The following is an 18175-nucleotide window of genomic DNA, read 5'->3' as shown; positions in this document are numbered from 1 at the left end:
GCCTCTGGCACAGTGTGTTTACTGAAGTGGTGTGCATGCTCACGAGGTGTTTTTCTCTTACCAGTTGAGTGTTCCCAGAGAGAACTCATATGCCAGTTCAACTCCACCATTTTGTCTCTTAGTTCACATGCTTGAGCCTACTCGCCCAACTCCTGAGATCTAATTAGGAAGCTGATCACCAGTTTTGGGTTTTTCTATCTATTGGGGAGACTGCCTTTCTCTGGCGCTGGATGAGATCAATTACTATTTTAGACAGCTTAACAGCCTCCTGACGATCACGTGATGGTCTTCTGATATTCCTAGGGTTGGAGGTGGGGCTCTCCTGCCCTGCTTATGTCTGCCGCTACCCACTGTAACAACACTGCCACGCAGGCTCTGCATCAGGAGACCCACTGCGGCTTCTGGACAACACGAGATGAAACCCAGGTTGCCCAGGACCTTCTGCTTGCCAACTGGTCAGGAGTCGTGTGGCTATCTCACTTGTGCCTCCTAAATCCCTCTCTCGGAAGGGGAGGTGGAGGGGTGCTGGTATTGTCCTCATTTTACCAAACCTCACGCCTAGTTCCCTTTCCACCATCCCTGGGGCCTTCCAGAAGAATCTCTGTGCTTGGAGAAAGGAGTACACAGCCTGAGGCTGGGTGCGGGATGCAAACATCCATTCATTCAACTATTTCTTGGGAACTGGGGCTGCGCAGGACAGGGAGACCCGGGACACTGTCCTAACGGAAGCCAAGACCTGGGGAAGCCCAAGTTGGACTCAGCTAATTATAATTGCAATTATAACTTCGTACTCGAGTGCTTTCAAGGGTTGCCGAGGAGGCGAGGAGGGAAGGAAGGGGCCACAGGTCTGTGGCTGTCGGGTTTGCTGTGCCAGTTTCTGCTGGATGGAGGCCGCAAGCATGGGAGAAAGGGCGCAGCGAGGATGGCAGGAACCGTGTAGCCGGCGGGCCTTGCTCCCCACCTCAGGTTTGCGCCCACACCCTCTTCCTGGGGCTGCGCAGGCCTCACCTCGAAGGTACTTCTCAGGGGGAGGCTCAGAGGTGCGGATGTTCACGTCGTTGGGGCTGCCATGGCTGCGGTTGCTAAGCCCTTTTGGACTCAGTCTCAGATAAGATCAAAGCCCAGGTTGGGGCGGGCGGCCTAATCCGCCGCGGCTCCCGGGTCCCGGGAGGCCCCAGCACCGCGCGGACAACGACTGACAGCGGAGACGATGCGATCTCGAGCGGGCCCTGGCTCAGCGCCGGCGCCCGCTTTCGGAGCCAGGACTGTCCCTCAGAGCAGCCGGGACACTGGCCCGGCCGGGAAGGTCACCTGCGCAACAAAGGCGGCCCAGGCAGCCCCAAGGTAATGCCCAGGGTGACCCCAGTGCAAAGGGGAGTCCTGGGGGAGAAGCAGCCTAAGGCACCCCGCCCCCAAATCCGGGGGCATTTATTTGAAATGTTAATGTTTTGGCCGGGCGCAGTGGCTCACCCCTGTAATCCCAGCACTTTGGGAGGCCGAGGCGGGCGGATCACGAGGTCGGGAGATCGAGACCATCCTAACACAGTGAAACCCCGTCTCTACGAAAAATACAAAAAATTAGCCGGGCGTGGTGGCCGGTGCCTGTAGTCCCAGCTACTCGGGGGGCTGAGGCAGGAGAATGGCGTGAACCCAGGAGGCGGAGCTTGCAGTGAGCCGAGATCGCGCCACTGCACTCCAACCTGGGCGACAGAGCGAGACTCCGTCTCAAAAAAAAAAAAAAAAAAAAAAAAAAAGAAAGAAAGAAAGAAAGAAAAAAGAAATGTTAATGTTTTGAAGCCTCCCCTCGGCCCAGATCCGTCTCCTAGAAAACGGGCAGAAGCGTCTGTGGGATTACTAAACAAACCGCCTCTGGCTTGGGTGCGAACCCAGTAAACATGTGTTGGTGTAAGCTAGAGAGGCCGGTGTACACGGACGAACCGGGTAAATGATTACACAGCCCCGACCCCTCGCCTTAAAGTATCGTTGGTGCACCGATTTCAGGACTTGAAGTTTTCCTGGGCCACAGACCTTTATTTGCGCGTGTCCTTTACACCCTCCACCCCCGCGCAGGAACCGCGGAATCCAGGTCACAGGTGGGGGCGGGGAGGCCCGGGCGGGGCGGCTGCGGCGCAGCTCGGGCAGAGCCCAACCCTGGCCCCGCCCAGGTCGCAGGCCTCGCCCAGGTCCCGCTGGGCCGCAGCCCGGCCTGCACTCAGCCGCCAAAGTCTCCGCCACGCCTCGGGACGTCCTTGGGTAGCCTGGACCACGCCGGGTCGGGTGTCCCTGGCCAGGAGGCCGCCACGCCCGGGGAGGACACAGAGAGTGTCACAGCGGGAGCTTTTTAGAAACCTTGGCATGCGTTTCCCTGTCCACATTGGATAGTTGTCGAGTTATTGCCAAAATTATCTAGTCAGATCCTTTTCCCAGCTCAGCTACTGGCAATGGTAATCATACCTGCACACACTTTGGGTGCGCTGAGACACTGCCGGGCGCTGTTCCAAGCTCTTCTCATGGATTAACCTGTGATAAGGCGACCAAAGTCAGTCATCTGGCTTCTTCCGAGAACTGGCAGGTCACCTGCCCTCCACTCACCTGGTGGGGTGAGAGTAAATTGGGGTGTGCTCCCCTTTTGGATATGGGGTCCAAGCTGCGCAGACATGATTGCCAAGGGCCCAGGGCTCCTGTGTGCTGGAGAGGGGCTAGGTAGGGCATCAGGCACCGTCTTGATTCTGGAAAATTTTTTAGGCCCCTCTACAGTTCTCCAACTTCAACATTCTGTAATCCACGAAATCCTCCAAGCTTCCTGAGCTTCCAAAAGGTTTCGCCTCAAGCTGGGAGAACCCAATAGAGTGATCATTTTTCAACCAAGGGAGCCAACATTCATACATAATAAAGCCAGTTACACAAAGGCCAGAATTCTTTCCCACTCTCCAGAGAGAGGCCCCTCAGCTCAGAGAATCTGCAGGGCTGCCCAAACAACCCAAACTATGGGCCAGGCTAGGGGCGCATCAGAGGAATGGGGGCAAGCCGGAGAGCTCCTCTGCCCACTCAGATGCTGGAGTTCCTAACACGAAGAAACCCTCACCAGGTTATTCCTGAGCACTTCTCAGAAAGCACAGTTCCTCCCTTTTCTTTGCCCCAAGGGCCAGTTGCAGAGCCCATGGCCCAGCTGTGGGATGCTGTGAAGGGAGGAAGAGCCGCTTATGGTGGAGGAGCTCCCTCCAGGCCCCAGCAATACATCTGGATGCTGTGAAGAACCAAGTGGGCAGGGCAAAAAGAGACATGGCCTGGTTAAGACAAGGCACTGTGACCTTGACTTCAATAACCTGGCCTGGTAGATGTGTCTGCCACCCTACCTTTGCTGCTCACAAATACCTGATCTCTCCCCAGGCCAAAGCATCTCCACCTACCGTTCCTCACTCCTCCTTGAACTTGGCTTCTTCCTCCAAACAGCTTTGAGTTCTCGATCTTAATCCTCACTCCTCCAGGCTTGAGCCTCTTGCTTGAAATGACAACAGAAGGATGGGGTTCCTCTACCTGGCTTGATATTCAGGGCCCAGGACAGCACATGCTTCATGCCTGGAACCTTTGGAGAAAGAGAGTTTTGGTTTAAAACTCTGGCTCTGTCACATTAATCAGCTGGGTAACTTTAGGCAAGTCATTTACCATTGTACAGTATTCCTTAAGATTCTTATCAGAGAAGTGGTAGGATGATGCAGTTCTGTTAAGGAGACAAGACATCAATGACAATGTAAATAACAATGTAAATTACAATGCAGGGAAATCTGCATTGTGGCTGGCAAAGAATAGGGCTCAGTAAATGGTAGCCTTCTCCCTAGGTAAGAATAAAGCAACTCAGCACCTAGGAGGCTGCTTGCCTTTGTTCTTTTATTAAAATTTTTTTTTTTTAGAGACAGGGCCTTGCTCTGTAACTCAGGTGGGAGTGCAGTGGCATGATCATAGCTCACTGTAACTTTGAACTCATGGGCTCACGAGATCCTCCTGCCTCAGCCTCCTGAGTAGCTGGAGCTTGCCTTTGTTCTCACACTCTTTTCTGAGGCTCCACAGTTTGGAGGTAGAGACCGCAACATCGGTAATGTTGCTGCCACCTCCACCTCCACTCAGTCATGCCCTGGAAGTTAAATACCTGAAACTGTATGGCCATGGCATCCTCGCTTGGGCAAGCAGCATTCAGAAGCAGATTGGCTTTCAGAGCAGGTGACACCCCAGAGGCTTCTCTCCTGATGTCATTATGGGCAAGCAGTCAGCAGTCAGTGAGCAGGGCCTCACTGCTGGGATCTTGTTCCTAACTGGGTGTCCTGCTGCCTCTCACCTAGAAAGTGAGCCCAAGCAGATTTTCCCTGACATTCAATAGCCTTGTTCTGCTTCCACTGTTTCCATCTCAAGGTTATTAATTCTTCGCCCACTCATGGCTATCAGAATTCTTTTTCAACATTTCCAAGATTAATATATAGAATATATAGACCCCCTTTTTTTTTCTTTTTCTTTTTTTTTTTTGAGATAGAATTTCACTCTTGTTGCCCAGGCTGGAGTACGGTGAAGCCATCTCTGCTCACTGCAACCTCCGCCTCCCAGGTTCAAGCGATTCTCCTGCCTCAGCCTCCCGAGTATCTGGAATTACAGGCGCCAGCCACCACACCCAGCTAATTTTTGTATTTTTAGTAGGGACAAGGTTTCGCCATGTTGGCCAGGCTGGTCTCAAACTCCTGACCTCAGGTGATCTGCCCGCCTTGGCCTCCCGAAGTGTTGGGATTACAGGTGTGAGCCACTGTGCCTGGCCCATATCCATCTTCTAAATTCTTACTAGAAAGAAGCACAAAAATGACCAAAACGTATGTTTGCTTTGCTGTATCTTTTTATTTTTTTAAACCTTTTTCAAGATGGATAGGATCTAGCTCTGTTGCCCAGGCTGGAGTGCAGTGGCACAATCATAGCTCACTGTAACCTTCAACTCCTGGGCTCAAGTGATCTCCCACTTCAGCATCCCAAGTAGCTGGTGTTAACAGAAATATGTTAACAGTGGAGGGTGTCCATGTTCTTGGTGTCTTGAACAAATAATTAGACAAAACGCACAAACAAAGCAAGGAAGGAATGAAGGGATTTATTGAAAATCAAAGTACAGTCCATGGTGTGGGAGTTGGCTGGAGCATGAGGCTCAAAGACCCCATTACAGAATTTCTGGGAGTTTAAATACCCCCAGAGGATTCCATTGGTTACTTCGGGTACACCCTATGTAAATGGAGAGGATGAAGTAAAGTTACAAAGTCATTTATGGCGTATGCCCTATGGAGAGGATATTTCCTGTTATAGCTAAAGTGTGAATTGGCCTTCTGTTCCCTGCCTCCAGACCCTATTTTCCTGCCTCACTGGGACTACAGGAACATGCCACCACACCTGGCTAATTTTTTGGTTTCGTTTTTTTTTTTGAGATGGAGTCTCACTCTGTTGCCCAGGCTGAAGTGCAGTGCCACAATCTCAGCTCACTGCAACCTCTGTCTCCCGGGTTCAAGCGATTCTCCCACCTCAGCCCTCTAAGTAGCTAGGACTATAGGCGTGCACTACCATACCCAGCTAATTTTTTTGCATTTTTGTAGAGATGGGGTTTTACCATGTTGGTCAGCCTGGTCTTGAACTCCTGACCTCAAATGATCCACCTACTTCAGCCTTCCAAAGTGTGGGATTACAGGCATGAGCCACCGCACCTGGCCTAATTTTTTTTTTTTTTTTTTTTTGAGACAGAGACTCGCTGTGTCGCCCAGGCTGGAGTGCAGTGGCGTGATCTCGGCTCACTGCAAGCTCCGCCTCCCGGGGTCATGCCATTCTCCTGCCTCAGCCTCCTGAGTAGCTGGGACTACAGGCGCCCACCACCACACCCAGCTAATTTTGTTTTTGTATTTTTAGTAGAGATGGGGTTTCGCCGTGTTAGCCAGGATGGTCTCAATCTCCTGACCTCGTGATCCACCCTTCTCGGCTTCCCAAAGTGTTGGGATTACAGGTGTAAGCCACCAGGCCTGGCTCTAATTTTTAAATTTTTAGTAGCGACAGGGTCTCACTATGTTGACCAGGCTGGTCTGGAACTCCTGGCCTTAAGTGATCCAACTTGGCCTCCCAAAGTGCTGGGTTATAGGCATGAGCCATGGCACCTGGCCCGTATCTTCTTTTAACATAGAACTGGTGGAACCAAGGACTAGAGGATGACTGATTCATTTACGGGAGAGTGTATGACTCCATAAGTGTAAGGCTCCACAAGTGCAGAGGGAGAAAGAAGTTCTAGACAGAGGGGACTGCATGAGCTGGGCATGGAGTCAAGTAGTCTGGCCCAGCTAGTCAGGAGAGGAGGGAAAGAGAGGTATGGCAGGGTGGAACATAACCATAAATGCCAGTGCAAATTACTCATGCCTATGGGATATGAACTTATTTCCCATAGATGGTGGGGAGCAAAAATTTTTTTGTTTTTTAGGAGAGGGAAGTGATTTCTCAAATGTATGTTTCAGAAATATCATTCTGGGGGCTGTGCAAGAACAGTACACTCATTTTTTAAAAATAGACTTTTTTAGAACAAGTTTACATTCATAGAAAAAGTGTGCACATAGTACAGAGTTCTCATATACCTCCCTCCCCAACCCCCTTCCCCAGTTTCCTCTATTATTTATTTTTTTTGAGATGGAGTCTTGCACTGTCGCCCAGGTTGGAGTGCAGTGGCACTATCTTGGTTCACTGCAACCTCCGCCTCCCAGGTTCAAGCGATTCTCCCACCTCAACCTCCCAAGTAGCTGGGACTAGAGCCACACGCTACCATGCCCAGCTAATTTTTTGCATTTTTAGTAGAGATGGGATTTTGCCATGTTGGCCAGGCTAGTCTTGAACTCCTGACCTCAGGTGATCCGCCCGCCTTAGCCTCCCAAAGTGCTGGGATTACAGGTGTGACCACCGTGCCCGGCCAGTTTCCTCTATTATTAAAGTCTTGCATTAGTGTGGTATATTTGTTAAAATATTGATACATCATTAACTTAATTTACATCAGAATTCATTCTCTGTGTTGTATAGTTCTATGGGTTTTGACAAATTTATAATGTCATATATCCACTGATTCAGTATTACAGCTACTTTTTTTTTATTTGAGATAGAGTCTCACTCTGTTGCCCAGGCTGGAATGCAGTAGTGTGATCTCAGCTAACTGCAACCTCCAACTCCCAGATTCAAGCAATTCTCCTGCCTCAGCCTCCCAAGTAGCTGGGATTACAGGTATGCACCACCATGCCTAATTTTTGTATTTTTAGTAGAGACAGAGTTTCACTGTGTTGGCCAGGCTGGTCTTGAACTCCTGACCTCAGGTGATCCGCCCACTTCGGCTTCCCAAAGTGCTGGGATTACAGGCATGAGCCAGTGTGCCTGGAGTATTACAGAATTCTTTCACCACTCCACAAGTCCCCTGTGCTTCAGGTATCCATCTCTCTTCTCCCCTCCTCCTGAACCCCTAGCAACCACTGATCTTTTTACTCTCTCCATCGTTTTGCCTTTTTCAGACATCATATACAGTAGTTAGAATCATATAGTATGTAGTCTTTTTAGGCTGGCTTTTTTCACTCAGCAATATACATTTAAGATTCCATATCTTTTCACAGCCTGACAGCTCATTTCTTTTAGTAAATTCATTTTTAATATTTTTCTTTAACAAATATTTACTCAGCTTTTTTTTTTTTTTTTGAGACAGGGGCTTGCTCTGTCACCTGGGCTAGAATGCAGTGGCACAATCACGGCTCATTGCAGCCTCAATCTCCTAGGCTCAAGCGACCTTCTCACCTCAGCCTCCTGAGTAGCTGAGACTACAGGCATGTGCCAACACACCTGGCTAATTTTTGTAGTTTTTGTAGAGACAGGGTCTCACCATGTTGCCCAGGCTGGTCTTGAACTCATGGGCTCAAGCCACCCACCCTGCCTCGGACCCCCAAAGTGCTGTGATTACAGGCACAAGCCACTGCGCCCAGCTACTGAGCTTTGATATCAGTGCTGCCAATATAAATATAATGCAAGCCACAAAGGTAACTTAATTTTTTCTAGTACCCACATTAAATAAAGGTAAAAAGAAACAGGTGATATTAACTTTAATAACATATTCTATTTAACTTGATATAAAAAAATCATTTCAACATTTAATCAGTGTAAAAAGTAGCCAAATATTTTCTTTTTTTGTAGGAAGCCTTTGAAATCCAGTGTGTGTTCTACATTGTCAGCACTTCTTAACTTGGACTAGCTATATTTCAAGTGCTCAGTGAACACACAGCTCATGGCTACCACACTGGACTGTGCAGCCTGTTCTGGGTGCTGAGCATACAGCAGAGAGCAGAACAGACAAGGTCTCTGCCTTTACACAGTTGACATTCTAACATGGAAGACAGATAATAAAGAACTAGGCTGGGCGGCCGGGCGTGGTGGCTCACGCCTGTAATCCCAGCACTTTGGGGGACCGAGGCAGTGGATCATTTGAAGTCAGAAGTTCAAGACCAGCCTGGCCAACATGGTGAAACCGTCTCTACTAAAAATAGAAAAATTAGCCAGGTGGTAGTGGCACATGCCTGTAATCCCAGCTACTCAGGAGACTAAGGCAGGGGAATCACTTGAGCCTGGGAAGCAGAGGTTGCAGTGAGCCGAGATTGTGCCACTGCACTCCAGTCTGGGCGACGGAGACCCTGTCTCAAAAACAAACAACACAACTGCAATTCCAGCACTTTGGGAGGCCCAGGTGAGAGGACTCCTTGAGGCCAGGAGTTCAAGACCAGCCTGGGCAATGTAGTGAGACCCCATCTCTAAAAAAAATTCATTTTTTGAATGTTTCCCTGGGCATCACTCTTGCCTGTAGTCCCAGTTACTCAGGAGGCTGAGCCTGGGAGGGCAAGGCTGCAGTGAGCCGTGTGTGTGTGCACCACTGCACTCCAGCCTAGGTGACAGAGGGACACCTTATCTGGAAAAAAAAAAAAAAAAGAGATAATTTGGGAGACTGGTGTTAATAATACACCAGTGTTATGATAGAGACTGGGAAGCTGCTTCAGATTGCCTAGGTAGTCAGGAAAGCCTTTTGGAGGCTGAGACCCCAAAAAAGGAGGCATTATCAATGGGAAAATCACTAGTTGTTATCAATTATCTATTGTCACAATGCTGTATAACAAATCACTCTAAAATTCAGAAGCTTAATATAATAAGTAGCTATTATCACTCATGGGCCTACAGGTCATCAGGACAGTTCTAGTCCCAGGTGAGCTCACATCTACATCTTTGGGTGGCTGCAGGTCAGGTGGGTGGCCATGCTGCTCCTGGCTGGGCTTACATGTTTGGGGTCTGCTGGCTATTCACAGGTCAGGGAAGACTTCAGCTCTTTTCTATGTGGCTTCTCATCTTCCATCAAACTAGCCCAGCCCTGTTCTCATGGCAGAAGCAGGGATCCCAAAGAGAATGTGGAAGCGTTTAAGGTTTCTTAAGGCTCAGGCTCAGGACTTTATCACTTCTGTCATTTTCTTTAGGCCAAGGTGAGTTAAAATCCAGCTGAGATTCTGGGAGGAGCTGCCAAGTCACATTGCAAAAGGTGTGGCTACAGAGAGGAGTGAGTGGAAAATTGAGGCAATTTTTGCAATTTATCTCCCATATTACTTTAAAAGCTTTCAATTCTACCAGGAAGAGATAGCAATTCTAACTTGTACAGTATGTGCCCAATAAAATAGCCTCAAAATGCAGAAAGAAAAATAGAACTACAGAGAGAAATGAAAAAGATTACTCTTATAGTGGGAGGTTTTCATGCATGTTTTGCCATTATAGGTCAAGCAGACAAAAGAAATTATTAAAGATATAGAAGAGTTGAACACAACTTATTAGTATTTTTGAGAAAAAGTTTTGCTCTTGTTGCCCAGACTGGAGTGCAATGGTGTGATCTTGGCTCACTGCAACCTCCACCTCCTGGGTTCAAGTGATCCTCCTGCCTCAGCCTCCCAAGTAGCTGGGATTACAGGTACCTGCCACCCGGCTGGCTAATTTTTGTATTTTTAGTAGAGATGGGGTTTCATCATGTTGGCCGGGCTGGTCTCGAACTCCTGACCTCAGATGATCCGCCTGCTTTGGCCTCCCAAAGCGCTGAGATTACAGGTGTAAGCTGAACATAATTTTTTTTTTTTTTTTTTTGAGACGGAGTCTCGCTCTGTCGTCCAGGCTGGAGTCCAGTGGTGTGATCTCGGCTCACTGCAAGCTCCGCCTCCTGGGTTCATGCCATACTCTTGCCTCAGCCTCCTGAGTAGCTGGGACTACAGGTGCCCGCCACCACGCCCAGATAATTTTTTTGTATTTTTAGTAGAGACGGGGTTTCACCGTGTTAGCCAGGATGGTCTCGATCTCCTGACCTCGTGATCCGCCCGCCTCAGCCTCTCAAAGTGCTGGGATTACAGGCGTGAGCCACTGTGCCTGGCCGCTGAACACAATTTAAAGCTTCAATTAATCCAGGTATTCAGTCAACAAATATTTATAGCACACTTTCTGTGTGTGAGGCACTATTCTAGGTGTGCTTGGCATATAAAATGAACAAAAGTCAGCCATCCTCGTCCTCATGGAGTTTATATTCTTGTGAAACGAAATAGATAATAAACAAGTTCATACACAAAGCAAACGTAATGACTATGTTATGGAGAAAAGCAGCAGGGAAAAGGAGATACAGGGTGATGGATGACCTTAAATAGCATGACCAAGGAAAACATTACTGAGAGACACACTTGAGCAAAGACCTGAAAGCATGCAGGGAATGAGTTGTGTGTGTCTCTTGAGGACTAACAGAGGGAACAAGTACGAAGAGGGCCCGCAGGCAGGAGCTGGCTTGGCGTGTTCTAGTAGTAGACAGAGGCAGGCCCGGCAAGGTAGGAAGGGATAGGAGTACTCAGGGGCCAGATCATGCAGGGCCTTTTCACCATTAAGAACTTTGGATTTTAGTATTACAGGAGGACCCTTCAGGGTGTTTGACTAGGGGGGTATCATACAGTATTAAGGGTGAGGATCCTGAATAAAAAAGGGCTGTTTCCAGGACAAGGGTCAGGAAGCCAGATTTCTTCGAGGTTGCTTGTACCGGTCCTTGTCAGGCAATGTGCTCCTAGAGAATTTCCTTTGCTTTGTGTTTCATCTACCTAGACAGCAGTGTATTCCCCAGAGGATGTCACTATCTCCAGAGAACATATTCCAATTATCCTGGGAAATATGATAATTGGGATTATAAGAGTACTCATTTTCTCAATTCTCAGAATGAAAACCTATCCAAGGCAAGAACAAAAGTTCTCCAGAAAGCACTCCCCTCCCAATTGTGAAAACCCAGTTAACATTTTATTAGAGCTACCAGGTTATGTGAAACTGTTGATAGTTTTATCACTTTCCTTTCAAGATATAGGCAGGGGCAGTGGCTCATGCCTGTAATTCCAGCACTTTGGGAGGCCAAGGTAGGTGGATGGCTTGAGCCCAGAAGTTCAAGACCAGCCTGGGCAACAAGGTGAAACCCTATCTCTACCAAAAATACAAAAATTAGTGGGGCATGGTAGCATGGACATGTAGTCCCAGCTACTTGGGAGGCTGAGGTGGGAGGATGGCTTGAACCCTGGAGGTGGAGGTTGCAGTGATTGGAGATCGTGCCACTAACATTCCAGCCTGGGCGACAGAGCGAGACTCTGTCACCAAAAAAAAAAAAAAAAAAAAAAAAAAATGTGGCCAGGCATGGTAGCCTCACTTTGGGAGGCTGAGCCGGGCGGATCACAAGGTCAAGATATCGAAACCATCCTGGCCAACATGCAAAACACCATCTCTACTAAAATACAAAAAATGAGCTGGGTGTGGTGGTGTGCGCCTGTAGTCCCAGCTACTGGGGAGGCTGAGGCAGGGGAATCGCTTCAACCAGGGAGGCAGAGATTGCAGTGAGACGAGATCACGCCACTGCACTCCAGCCTGGTGACAGAGCGAGACTCCGTCTAAAAAAAAAAAAAATATATATATATATATATATATAATTTTACATGAAAGAAGGAAATAAATGGGTGCTTTTATTCAACAAATATTTATTGAGCACCTACTCTTGTGCCAGGCAGTCTTCTAGGTGCTAGGGTTGCAGCAGAAAACAAGACAGGCAGAGATCCCTGCCTTCAGAGGGAGCACAACATTTAAGATAAACATGCAAAACGCCTGACATGTTAGATGGGAAGATAAATGCCCTTAAGGAAAGTAAAGCAGGGACAGTGACATTTAGGAGTGAGGATGTTGCAACAATTTAAGATAGGTTGGTCAGGGGAGATTCATTGAAAAGTCCCATCTGAGTGAAAACCTAGAGGAGAGAACTGAAGCAGGCTGGTATCTGGGGGAGTTGTGGGCAGAGGGAATAGGAAATACAAAGGCTCTAAGGTGGGGAAACAGCAAGGAGTCAGGTGTGGGCAGAGCAGAAAGTTGGGGCTGCATGACCAAAGGGCAGGGCCTGGCCCACATCTCGTAGAGCTTTGTAATATAACCACAACATGCAAGTGTACAATTTAACATTTTATTCCACATCCGATGGCAAAGAAAAATTGACTGCTACCAATATGGTAGTTTCTGACCTGTAGTTCCCTAAATAGAATTCTATAAGTTGTAATACACTTTACTACACATTATCAGAAAAAGACTAAAAGTTCTATTTAGTAACTCCAATTCTGACAGTTCTCATGTCTGGGCTAGAACAAGGGCATGGCAATGGCAGAACAGATGTCTTCTATTTTCTTTGCAGGATTTTCTTTTCTCAGAGGAAAGTACAGGTATGGGCCCACTCAAGTGGAGCTCCAGGTTAGGGGGTTCTGTCCTCACCCAGGCAGCACACAGGAGGGCAGAGGCCCCTCCTAAGGGTACTACAAACTTGGCTCCGATACATGATTTCAGTTTCTGACAAACACAACATTCAGTGGGGGAAAGAAAATCAGGTATCTGAGAGCTTGCACACAGGCATTCTAGCAAAACCAAAAGCACCTACTGGCTACTTGATGTTAGTGTGAAGATTCTCATGAAATGGAGACAACCATTCTAGGGGTTGAGGGTGGCCAGGGGGATGGGCAGAGGATGGAGCCTGAGCTGAGAGAACTAAGAAAACAAAAACAATACAACAAAAAGCTGTTCAGCCATGTGTTACCCACACTGGAGTTCTGTTTGCTCATTCTGGTGTGGAACCCAGGGCCCTGGTAAGGGAATGAGGGGACTTCAGGGCATTTGCTTGCCTCAGTGGAAGCAGGGAGGTAAGGGGTTAAGGTGGTGGTACAGCCTGCAGGGCCAGGAGTCTGAACTCCCTCCAGGAGGGGCCCGAGGAGTGTCTTTAGTGTGAGCCACACAAGGGTACAGAGCCCAGAAGAGCTCTGCTTAATATTCATATACTAAGCTTCCACAGACTAAATACACACACACACACACACACACACACACACACACACACACACTTTACTTCTCAAATCATGTACCACTTTCTACCAGATTCAAGAACACCAACAAGTACTAAAGGGTATCCAACCGTTAAGAAAAAGTTTGACTCCCTCATTAGTTGTAACATACAAGTCTTCCCATTTCCTTACTTGTAAGATAGAGTAATGGACTGGGAAGCAGACAAGGCCCCTGAACAGCCTAGCATCTTACCTGATGCATAGGAGGTTCTTAATCATCTCCCTTCCTCTCCCTCATCCTAACGAAAAATACTAGATTGCTGTCAAATGCTATGGGTATACTTTAAATCAGTGCTTGTCAAACTTTAATGTGTGGCCCAATCAGCTGGGGGAATCCTGTTAAAATGCAGGTTCTGATTCAGTGGAGCTGGGGTGAGGGATAGGAATTATGCATTCCTTACAGGCTTCCAGGTGATGCTACACTGCTGATTGGGGATCATTCTTTGAGTGGCAAGAATTTGACACTACTAAGTTTCATTACTTAACACAACCATCACACAAAAGCCCTCAAAAGGCACCAGTCTAAACAATAAGCCCTTCCACTTCTGCCTCATGCAGGCACTGACCCTGCCAAGTGTCCAGCACTAGAGAGGCCAGGCATAATAGACATATCCTTTGGTCTTGGGAGGATCACGACACCCTCCTACAGGAAGATCTTGCAATTGTTTCCTCACCTCTTCTGGTTTTTTGATCTTACCTTTTGCCTCTGATGATAATTACCCTTTAATTACCACCCACCACCTTGTCATCTAAATAATTATAGTAAGTGCAGCCTGCACCTCTGCCGGAAGATCTTTAAACAAAATGATAAAAACAAGTTCCTAAACTGCCAATTAAAAAAAAGAGACAAAACTGACCCAAATAAAACAGTCATGTGCATCCCACCCACAGTGGAAGACATGGACTTGTTTTTCATATAAACTACAGAAGAAGTTGATTTATTTTGAAACAAGAAAAAATACTGATTCAGTATTTAGGAAATTGTAAATGTCAGAATATAAATTCTGCAGTCAGGTAGGCAAAACAATCCAACCACACTAAAATCCACCTTAAATTCCTCTTGGGAAGAGGGGCAGGGTCTCTGAACTATTTTTCCTTTATTTGGAGTTTCCCCGATTATACCGGAGGGAGCTGGATAACTTCTGGGTGCATTAAGAGCAAATTATCCATTTGTGGGAGAAGGGCGGGCTTCTCACTGAAAGCAATTAGTAGTTTTCTAATTTCCCAGGTGGGTCGCCATTAACCGCCTAACAAACACCAAGGCTGTCCGAGTCCGACGAATCATGCACCTCTCTTAGGGGGAACTGGTTGCGCTACTCTTTAGAACGCTGTTTTCTCATGGTAGCCTTAAAAAAAAGTTACTAATTTTCTGAATTAGGTAACACATTGAATGGGAAAAACCTAAGATAGCACAAAAAGGCGTACAGCGAAAAATTAAGACTCCTTCCTCCCGTCATCCGCCACCTCACTGTCCTCCCTAGAGGCAATCACTGGTTCACTTCTTTAAACTTTTTATTATGGAAAATTTCAGATACACAAGTAAAGAGACTGTATGATGAGCACATATGCTCGCATCACGCAGCTTCAACGATGAAAAACGTTCTGCCAGCTTGTTTTATTCCTCTCCCCCAGTTTTCATAGGCGTATTTTACAGTCCTGACACCAGATCACTCTGTCAACACATCAGTAGGTCTTAAAAAAAAAAAAAAAAACCATAACCACATTACCGTTACCACACCCAACAAAGTTAATGATAATTGCTCAATACCATCCAATATTCTCGGGGCCACTTTCAATCGGTGAGGGGCAGACGGAGTTAGAGGAAGGACTGCAGGGCTGGAGGGGCGCGAAAAAGCGAGGGGCGACGCTGCTCGTGGCCTCGGGTGTCCGGCGCCTCGCGGTCCCCGCCATCGTCACCTACGCCGGGCCAGGACCGACCAGGCCAGGTCGAGGGCGGCTCTTGACCACGCGCTCCCTGCCTCCCAGCTCCCGGGCGGCGGCCTCCGCAGGCCCGGCACAGCTGCACAGCCTGCGGTCCCCAGGCACCGGCGGGTCCCTGGAGGGGAAGCGATTGATACAGCTGCCTGCACTGCGCCACCCGCCCGGCTGCCCATCTCCGTGGCACCTGCGTGCCCCGGCTGGGCCGGGAGCTAGAAGTGGCTGCCGAGACCGGGAAGGCCCGGCCAGTCGCCCGCTCCCGCTCCCGGTCCTCGGCCCGCGACCTCGCGGACCTGGACTACAACTCCCGTCGGGCTCCGCGGCCGGGCCAATGGCGGGCGCCGGAGCATGCGGGGCGCAGCGCCTGCGCGGCGGTTTGAGTAAGCGGCTGCGCGATTGGCTGCGGGGTCGGGCGGCCGCGCGGGGACTGTGGGAAGCGGAGTGACGGAGCGAGCGGCTGTTGGAGGAAGGAGGTGGGGGCCGGGAGCGCAAATGGCGTTGAGATGGTTCAGGGCCCTGTTCAAACTCCAGCGCTGACCATTCACCGGCGGAAGCGGCGGCGCAGGAGGCGGCAGCGGCCCAGCGGGGGCACACAGCAAGCTCTGTTACCAGCTCCAGCAGTGGCGGCCAGCGAGAGCTAGGCCCGGGCCCGGCCGGCGGCGCTCGAGGCGGGGAGGGAAGTTGCGGGGCCGCCGCTCCTGCCCCCCCCACCGGGCTTCCTATTTACCGAAAGCAGAGCCCCTCGCCTCTCTCGGCTCTCACCTGCCGGCCCTGCTCTCCCGCGCGAGGGTTCCGCGCCCGCCCGCGGGCCGTAGGGAGCGGGAGAGGCGGAGGCGGCCCGTGGCCAAAGCACCCGCCAGGCTCCGAGGGTAAGTGAGGTGTCGGGCGGCCGCCTAGGCCGGGAGGGAGCCGGGAGGGTGGGGGAGGCAGAGGCTGGGAGCGGGCGGTGAAAGTCTCACTGCCTCGCCCACCGGGCCGCTGAGGAAGTTGGGCAGGGGAATGACCTGAAGAACTCTTTTTTTCCCCTTTTATTTTCCTTTTTCGGGGTTCTTTTTCGGGCGACTGCTGATTGACTTAGCTCCCCAAACCCAGTCAAGTGTGTTGATTTCAGCCCCGAGTCCTTTCCCGTGGTTTCATCCGCCCCTGGCCGCTACTGGGGCCTTGCACTGCCTTAAGGATTCGGTGGCAGAGGCTTCCGGGGCGTCGAAAGTGACCTCCCTTTCCTGGGCGGCGCGGGTTGGGAGGAGAAAAGTTGCATTGAGTGTCCAGTCCGAGGGGTCCATCGCGCCCACTGCCCGTGGCGCCCCGGCTGTCCCCAGGTGAGGATTTCTGGTTAGTCAGGTTTGTCCCGTCCGCTTTCCATCTTTAATGGAAGCCCTTAAAGCCTTTGGGGATCGGGAAGACGCTAGATTAGGGTGGGAGTGAAGTATAAAGGCTTTTTGCTTTTTTTTTTTTTTTTTTTTTATGTTAATCACAGCGCACTTCTCTCAAAATTCGACCTGATTTTGGGCTAGGGCAAAAGCCGAACGACCGAAAAGACTTAGTCGTCAATCATTCTTTCCTTTTTAGTTAGGACAGTCTTTGGAGTTTAAAGGTTGAGCAAGATTGTGTACTTGAAACACTTAAAATTTAACTTCAAGGACGTCTGCACACTTATTTTGGAATCTATAGTGCTTTACGCTTAGATAATGCCATTGCAAAGACATTTTATTGTGGGAAACGATAAAGGCAATCAGGAGGAGATATTATATAATGAACTTCTCTGTACCCATCGCTTGGATTCAGCAGTGACTATTAAATTTATTTCATCTATACACTTCTCATTCCTTAATGTTGGAAAATCGCTGACGTTATTTCATCAGTATTTCACTATGTATTTGTAAAAGACGTGGTCTTTTGGCACAAAATTATTATTATCATTATTATTATTATTTTGAGACGGAGTTTCGCCCTTGTTGCCCAGGCTGGAGTGCAGTGGCGCGATCTCAGCTCACCGCAACCTCCGCCTCCCAGGTTCTGATTCTCCTGCCCCAGCCTCCCGAGTAGCTGGGATTACAGGCATGCGCCACCACGCCCGGCTAATTTTCTATTTTTAGTAGAAACGTGGTTTCTCCATGTTGGTCAGGCTGGTCTCGAACTCCTGGCCTCAGGTGATCTGCCCGTCTTGGCTTCCCAGAGTGCTGGAATTACAGGCGTGACCTGCCGCGCTCAGCCGGCACAAAATTATTTTTTATCACATAAAATAATTAAGTCCTTAGTGTCAGGTATTCATCTGAAGACTTTAAACTTTCAACAGTGAATGCTTTGTGGTTATAGAACCATTTTAACAGTTTTTCTGATGTTGGCATAAAGGAACTCAAGTCTAGATTTTTGGTTTGGCCTTTGGTTAGTATTTTTAGATGATTAGCACATAAGTGAATCCAAAACATTCCATCTTTGTTGGTGTGTATGTGTACGTACACTTACAGACCTGCAGGATCTCAGCTTTACATTCTTGAAGGAACAGAGAATCGATTTTTATTTTGTTGTCCGTGGTAGTTGCCCAGTATCCTGTTTTGTTTAGGCTGTACTTAACAAGAAAGACAGTAAGACTTGTTAGTGTTAGAGCTGCAGTGTAAGATGAAATACATCTCCTTCAGGAACACTGTTTTCTCTTAACGCAGATATGTATGATGACTAAATTATTACCTTGTCAAATTAAAATTGGGTTCTCACCAAACATGGGGGGGGTCTACTACTGAATTTATATA

At 48.7% G+C, this 18175-nt stretch overlaps 1 protein-coding gene across 6 annotated transcripts in view; it reads left to right on the top strand.

Moving 5' to 3' along the window:
• Positions 1 to 15204: 15204 nt before the first annotated feature.
• Positions 15205 to 18175, top strand: part of WAPL (WAPL cohesin release factor) — a 91100-nt gene continuing 88129 nt past the window's right edge. For all 6 annotated transcript variants that reach the window (XM_063607490.1, XM_003828204.7, XM_034931021.3 and 3 more), the window contains exon 1: positions 15205 to 16294. The gene's annotated coding sequence lies outside the window, so the exon portion shown is untranslated. The remainder of the gene's footprint in view (positions 16295 to 18175) is intronic.

Source organism: Pan paniscus, chromosome 8 (genome assembly GCF_029289425.2).
Source record: "Pan paniscus chromosome 8, NHGRI_mPanPan1-v2.0_pri, whole genome shotgun sequence".
NCBI lineage: Eukaryota > Metazoa > Chordata > Mammalia > Primates > Hominidae > Pan > Pan paniscus.
The sequence above is the reverse complement of the archived record's forward strand: the minus strand, read 5'-3'. Positions and strand labels throughout refer to the sequence as shown.